Genomic DNA, 7,477 nt, shown 5'->3' on the forward strand with positions numbered 1-7,477 from the left:
GTTGGATTTCTGACTCATTGTCATGCTTCAATGTTTTCTCTGAGTGTGTTGGAACTCGAGTTTGAAGCAACCATTCACAGATCTGTCCTTATGGGATGCTTTATTGATGGACGTTTAGCACACAGATGCTATTTTATGCTGAGGGATAGCTTTGACATATTGCAGTGGATGCACAGGTTGTGCTATGATCTCTTGGATGAGATTTTGTCGATGCATATGCTCATGGACAACATTTATGCTTGTGGCATTTTGGCACTTATTGGCATTGGGATTGCCATTGCAGTTGGCATTTTCTTTTGGGACGATTTGCTCATTTGGATTCATAATATATGCACATGAGACAGATGCATTTTGATGCTTTGAGCCTTGAGTTTTGGTGACACTAACCTTTATTAAGATGGACATATTTGGGTGCACCTGGTATTTGGTGTGATTTCTCTCTTGCAAGTACTAGCATTTGGGATTTTGTTTCATTTGCATCATGGCATCCTCTTCCATGTCTGAAAAAGGAGTTTTTTGGCGTTAAAAATTTTGATGGGACAAACTTTTCTTTGTGGAAAGAATAGATAAGGGATGTGTTTATTCAAAAGAAGCATATTAAACCCTTGGTAGGGATTGGTGCAGACATGTTTGAGGATGATTGGAAAGAGTTGGATGCATTAGCAAAGTCTACTGTTAGACTTCATATTGCAGAGTCAATCTATTTCACAATAGTAAATGAGTAGACTACGAAAGATTTGTGGAAGAAATTATGTGTTACTTATGAGAAGGAAATTGCCTCTAATAAGTTTTACCTCATAAAGAGGTTGTTTGAGTTGCAGATTAAGGAAAGGGGCTGCATTGCTTCTCACTTGAATGAATTCAATATTATTTTCAGCTAGCTTCAAGCTCCAGCTTCAAGCTCAAAAGATGAATTTGATGCGGAGACTAAGGCAATATTCCTCTTGTGTTCATTGCCATCCTCATATGGATGGAAACAAGGAGGATGCAACCTTAAAAGTAAGAGGGTAGTCTCATAGCAAATCTAGGCCATGGAGCATTGAGTGCTACCATTGTGGCAAGAAAGGCCACATGAAAAAGGATTGCTACAAGTTAAAAAGAGAGCAAAAGGATAAGAAAAAGAATGTGAATTGGGGTTCAAATAAGAAGGAAGATAGTCCAAGGGAGGACAAACAAAAAATCAAGATTGAGGAGATTAATGCAATCACTGATAATAGTGACAATGACATTCTCTTCATGACTAGTCTATCTACATTCTGTGAGTATATCTCTCATGACTTTCAGCATTTCTGGATACACATGGGATCAAGAGGGAGCTCACGTCTCCTCATACTCCAGAGAAAAATCCAGTTGTAGAACAGATGAACCACACCATTCAGGAAAGGTTGCAATGTATGCTTTCCAATGAAAGTCTTTCTGATGATTTTTGGGCTGAGGCAATGAAGACTACAGTGCATGTGATCAATAGATCACCTAGTAAGAGTTTGGATGGTGGTATTCCTGAAGAGGCATGGAGTGGAAATTTGGATGGTGGTATTCCTGAAGAGGCATGGAGTGGAAAGAAACCCTCTTACTCTCATTTGTGTATATTTGGGTGTGAGGCATATGCACTTGTGCCAAAAGAGCTTCGAAAGAAGCTAGATCCTAAGTCTAGGAGATTCACCTTTCTGGGTTATGGTGAAAATGGAGGGATGGGCTATCGTCTCTTGGATCCGAAAGCGAAGAAAATCACACAAAGCCATGTTGTGGTCTTCAATGAGAAGAAGATGCATAAGACACCCATGAGGGATGTGGAAATGAGGAGAACCACTTTCCAAGATGTGAATCCACCCACATATGTTGATAGATAGCAAGCTATCCATGCCCCAAATGTGCAGGAAATGGTGCCACCAGGTACTCCCATAGGTACACAATCAAGGGCAGATGATGGATCATCTTTCGGTGGCAATGATAAGCCAAATGTGGTTGATATGCAAGCAAGACAGCAAGCTGGAATGCCCTTGAGAAGAACATCTAGATTGTCTAGACCACCTGAGAGATTTGTTCCAAGAGTAGACTATGTGATGCTTCCTGATTTTGGGGAGCCTTCTTACTACAAAGAGCCTATGATGCATGAGGATTAGTGCAAATGGGAGTATGCTATGCAATTAGAGATGAATTCACTACTTTAGCTTTAGTATGTTACAAAAGTGTTGCAGCATTTCAATATGGAGGGGGGGGAGGTAGTAAGTACTCCATTGCCTCCATATGCAAAACTAAGTCAAGAAGATAGTCCCAAATCAAATGAGGAGAGAGACATGATGGCTAAGGTTCCTTATGCATCAGTAGTTGGGAGCCTTATGTATGCTATGATAGCTACTAGAACTGGACATTGCATTTGTAGTGGGAGTTGTTAGCCGGTATATGGCTAATCCAGGAAAGAGGCATTGGGAGGCAGTTAAGTGCATCATGAGGTACAAGAAGGGTACTAAGGAGATGTGTATCTGCTTTGGCATAGGAGATATGCATGTACTTGGGTATACAGATTGAGACTATGCAGGGCATGTGGATAGCAGGAGATCCACTTCTGGTTATGCACTCACCTTTGCTGGTGGTGTAGTGTTGTGGATGTCTCGCACACAGAAGTGTGTTGCTTTGTCTACCACAGAGTTCGAGTATGTTGTAGCCATAGAGGGTTGCAAGGAGGCTATATGGCTTGATCGGCTAGTGGGAGATTTGGAGATTCATATAAGTGTACCGACATTGCGAGTGCTATTCAACTATCACAGAATCCAGTCTTTTATGCAAAGACCAAACACAATGAGGTCAGGTACCATTTCATCAGGGAGGTACTTGAGGACAAGCGCATAGAGCTTGTCAAGGTTTGTACAGATGATAACCTTGCAAATATGCTAACGAAGTGCCTACCTAGTCAGTAATTTAAGTATTATCGTGTATTGATGGGCATTGGATAGTATGTCCACTGGTTGTTCTCCCTTAAAGACACATTGTCCTTGTAGTGGGAGGTTGTGGGGGTTAAAGGCTACTGTACTTAACCCATGTTATGTTCAATACTCAAACACACATATATATGGATGACATAAAATATTAGGGTGTTTTGCACCCACCAAAAATTTGTGTGGCTCTCTCTTTTGGCTCTCCCTCTCTCTCACCTTCTTCCATTCTACTTCCGTTGTTGAGAGACAGATCTCTAAGGACTCTATTTCCCATATCAATAATTTCGTGTGCTTACATTATAGACAAAAAGCTATTTCAATATCAATAAGTCCATCTGCATCACCATTGATGGCATGGATCAGAACATCACAACATTGCCAAGCTATAAGGTCACCCCATGGCAAATAAAGGGTTACATTGACTAAAAACACACTTATGTGGAGAATCTTGTCCATAATGAGATGATTCCTGAGGATCTAACATACTATTTGTCCCACCTTCACATTCACCTCTTGTACCAACTTGGTGAAGTTGCTGAGAGCATCCAATTTCATTTTTTGAAGTCTCTTGATCAATCTTTGTTGGCTCTTTCCCATGGTTTCCACGGGAAGAGCAAGGTATTCTCAGTATGCAGGGTTTTAAGGCTTTTTGTCATGTACATATATATCAGGTTGTTGTTTATAATATACGTGTAGCATAGGACCTCGAGTCGTGTTCCGGTGAGAGACGTAGGCTTAAGTGTGGTAAGCAGACATAGTGCATGCATGTGTAAAAGGAATGTGTATCATCATGGTTGATGTAATGAAGGCTTTCACCTTCATTGGGGGTTGCAAGGTTTAGGAGGAGTTTAAGGGTTAGAAGGAGGTTCTAGAGTTTTGAAGGAGGTTCCAGGGTTTAGAAGAGGTTCCAGGGTTAGAAGGAGGGTCCAAGGTTTAGAGAGAGGTTCTAAAGTTTAGAAGAGGTTCCAAGGTTTAGGGTAGAGTACATGGTGGAAAACTCGTCTCCCTCATAGATCATGGAGGTTAAGGGTTGAGGAACTAAGGGTTTAGGGGGAGCATACGAGTGGGAGAGGAAGAAGGTCTAAGAGCATGGGGGAAAGAAGAGAGAGGAGGGAGGAGGGAGAAGGAAGAGAGGGAGGAGGAGGAGGAGGAGGGAGGAGGAGGAGAAGGGAGGAGGAGGAGGAGGAGGAGGAGGATGGGTTGCAAGGTTGGAGGAGAGGGGAGGAGGAGTTGCAAGATTAGGACATGCGTTTGGACGTGGAGTGTAAGGAAGCATGGACACTTGAGACAATTGCTTGGAATACCAAAGTAAAACTCAACACAATGGCCCAAAGAGTGTGGGATTCATTCCATCATGGGGTATTTATACAAGTTGGAGAGCTTCTCTCTCTGCATGTAGGAATTGTAAGACATTCTCTCTCTACATGTAGAACTTGCAGAAGGAGTTTAAGGGTTAGAAGGAGGTTCCAGAGTTTAGAAGGAGGTTCCAGGGTTTAGAAGAGGTTCCAGGGTTTAGAAGGAGGTTCCACGGTTTAGAAGAGGTTCCAGGGTTAGAAGGAGGTTCCAAGGTTTAGAGAGAGGTTCCAAAGTTTAGAAGAGGTTCCAAGGTTCAGGGTAGAGTACATGGTGGAGAACTCGTCTCCCTCGTAGATCATGGAGGTTAAGGGTTGAGGAAGTAAGGGTTTAGGGCGAGCATAGGAGTGGGAGAGGAAGAAGGTGTAAGAGCATGGGGGAAAGAAGAGAGAGGAGGGAGGAGGGGGAGGAGGGAGAAGGAGGAGAGGGAGGAGGAGGAGGAGGAGGCAGGAGGAGGAGAAGGGAGGAGGAGGGAGGAGGAGGAGGATGGAGAAGGAGGAGAGGGAAGAGGAGGAGGAGAAGGGAGGAGGAGAAGGAAGGAGGAGGGAGAAGGGAGGAGGAGAAAGGAGGAGGATGGGTTGCAAGGTTAGACGAGAGGGGAGGAGGAGTTGCAAGGTTAGGACATGCTTTTGGATGTGGAGTGCAAGGAAGCATGGATACTTGAGACAATTGCTTGGAATACCAAAGTAAAACTCAACACAATGCCCCAAAGAGTGTGGGCTTCATTCCATTATGGGGTATTTATACAAGTTGGAGAGCTTCTCTCTCTGCATGTAGGAATTATAAGACATTCTCTCTCTACATGTAGAACTTGCATGTAGAACTCGCATGTAGGAGTTGCATGTAGAACTCGCATGTAGAACTTGCATGTAGGAGTTGCATGTAGAACTCGCATGTAGGAGTTGCATGTAGAACTCGCATGTAGGAGTTGTATGTAGAACTGGCATGTAGGAGTTGCATGTAGAACTCACATGTAGGAGTTGCATGTAGGAGTTGCATGTAGAACTCGCATGTAGGAGTTGCATGTAGAACTTGCATGTAGGAATCGTTTGTAGAACTTGCATGTAGAACATGGAAGTTGGATTTCTAAGAGGGATTATTTCTAGCCTTATGCAAGTACAATCGGAGCTTTGCCGCTACTCTACACACACATTCTGCTCTACCTAAGTCCATGTTGGCGCAAAGACAACATACTCCCAGATCCATTTTATTACCGGTCCTTGGGTTATGGCTTATTGCGAGCACGTAGTTGGGATGTCCAGTGGTTGTTGAGCTTGTGGCATGTGAGTCATTTTTGCTGTAATGCTTTTGCACCATACAATTTATGGTCTATAGTCAGGAAGCTTATCTCCTCTTGAGGAGGGGTAGACAGTTGTGAATTTCAGAGGGGATTTCGTTGCTGAAGCTGCGGACTCTGACATCGAATCTTCTTGGGAGGAGGCTTGACGGGGGTCTTGTTGTTGAGGCTGCCATTTCTTGCTATCTTGCATACATGTTGGATGCGATTGCACCCATATCATTGAGCTTGTAGATAATTTTGTATGCAAGTCTGATATTTTTACATTTAGGAGACAACTGTGATGTTTGTCGGGGGTCTCATTGTTGAGGCTGCAAACTCTTTTGTCAATTCATCTTGAGTTTTGGCATAGCTTCTTGTCCTGCTTGGGAATTCATTGCATGCTTTGAGAGTATGGAATGAAAGTGTGTGATACTATTATTGATGCAATCTATTATGTGCCTATGCGAGGCCTATGCAAAATCGTGTGAGTGCATATGATGTGTCTAGCTATATGCTTATTTGTGGGATTTAATAGGGAAACTAAGACTCAATCATCCCTAATACAAAATTGATTAGGTCTTCCTAAATGTGCAAAAATGTGCATATGCTAGTGAGTGTGCATGTAACAATCTAGTGCAAACTATATGTGCAAAAACGTGCATATGCTAGTGAGTGCTCGTGATACAATCTAATCCTAACTAAGGAAGACTTGGTTTCCCAAATCTTCATTTTTGTTGGGGATGGCTTGTGTGTTGAAGTAGTAGTGCTTCAGTCGGCTCCGGTTTATTGTTGTGTTGAATTGGACTCCATCCAATGTTTCTAGCAGCATAGCTTGAACTTCATATTCTTTTAGTGGTCTTGGCATTGCTATGGGGACACTGCCACTTGTGTAATTCTTGAAGTACTTTGTCACTTCTTGAACATCATCCTTTGATGGTGTTGAACTAGCCTGACATGTGCCATGTGTATGGGGTGGCATAGTATTATAACCAATTTGTTTAGCTCTTGGAGACTTTTTCTTTTCTTTTCTTTTCTTCTTTTTTTTTTTTTGGGTGAATTCTCTAGATCAATCTTCATATGCACATGTGGCTTATACTTTCTAAACTACCTTTGTTTCAAGGTCCCAAGAAAAATCTGAGTCATCATTGGTATGGATACCTTCTTCAAGTTCATTATCCCACTCGAGGTCAGCCATAAAGAATGGCATCTCTAGATCGATTGGTTCTTTCCCAATGTTTGTATCCAATTATCGACTTTGCTTTGTGAATCACATGCTATGGCATATGCTGTTGCAAGGGAGATGATTTGCTTGAGATTGTCGTTAAAGATCTGTCATCCAACGCTCTAGGCACAATTGGTTTTATAGCTCCTGTCCCCACATTCACCCTAACTGCGCTGTCGCAATTCTAGATTGTCAGTCTATTAGTTCCCTAGTCATGGAGGACTGATGCTTCCCATAACCAAGGACGTCCCAATAAGATTTGATAGGATTTTTTGGGGAGATCCAAGATTGTGACTTAAAGGGAAAAGTGGACTCCTGCGACCTTTGTGGGCACACCATTCACTACTCCCAAGGGTTTAGCCCATGAATCATCAGCAAGGCGTATGTTGAAATTAGCCTTTTGCATTGGTGGGAGACCCCATTCTTTGTAGAGCTCCTTTGATAGGACATTTACACCTGCTCCACCATCTACTATGGCTTGGACTTCATTATATGCCTTGTGGATCAAAGGCACAGTAATGTTGCGTATGTCATCTCTCTCACCCATCCTCACAGGGATATCTTCGATGTTGTTCATAGGTGGAGGGGGATTTGTAAGTTCAATCCATCTTGAAACTTTCCCAGAGATTGGGACAATTTTGTAGGAGGATTCCGATGGGAATTGATACAGGGCAACTTAGGATGCTA

The sequence above is a fragment of the Dipteris shenzhenensis genome, chromosome 23 (genome assembly GCF_047967505.1).
Source record: "Dipteris shenzhenensis isolate YYH24624 ecotype China chromosome 23, Dip_SZ_1.0, whole genome shotgun sequence".
Taxonomy (NCBI): domain Eukaryota; kingdom Viridiplantae; phylum Streptophyta; class Polypodiopsida; order Gleicheniales; family Dipteridaceae; genus Dipteris; species Dipteris shenzhenensis.